This window comes from Gekko japonicus, unplaced genomic scaffold (genome assembly GCF_001447785.1).
Source record: "Gekko japonicus isolate JY-2015 unplaced genomic scaffold, Gekko_japonicus_V1.1 scaffold1025, whole genome shotgun sequence".
In the NCBI taxonomy this organism is placed as follows: Eukaryota; Metazoa; Chordata; class Lepidosauria; order Squamata; family Gekkonidae; genus Gekko; species Gekko japonicus.
The window spans coordinates 414,255-414,596 of record NW_015169203.1 but is presented as its reverse complement, the minus strand read 5'-3'; the positions used below and the strand labels follow the sequence as shown (position 1 = coordinate 414,596).

The 342-nt window shown below is 48.2% G+C and overlaps 1 protein-coding gene across 2 annotated transcripts in view; it reads right to left on the bottom strand.

The window, feature by feature from the left end:
* Nucleotides 1-342, bottom strand: part of SNTG1 (syntrophin gamma 1) — a 241,805-nt gene that overhangs the window by 212,051 nt on the left and 29,412 nt on the right. The gene's annotated exons all lie outside the window — the stretch shown is intronic.

Here is a 342-nt window from a genome sequence, read left to right as displayed (position 1 = left end):
ACACACACATACACACACATACACACACACAGATGAAAACTGTCTGGAAACTTCAACTGGTTCAAAACACAGCAGCCAGGCTACTGTCAGGCACTGGATACAGAGATCACTCCTGTGCTGAAAAAGATCTACACTGACTACCCACTTGTCTTCAGGCACAATTCAAAGTGCTGGTTGTTCCCTGTAAAACAATATATGACTTGGAGTTGAGATTCCTGAAGGATCACTCCCTTGATACTGTGAAGTCCATCTGTTAAGATCCGCTTCTCAAGCCCTGTTCTCTGTGCTCCTGTCTGCAGATGTGAGATCGGTGATGACGAGAGACCCGGGGGGGGGGGGGGG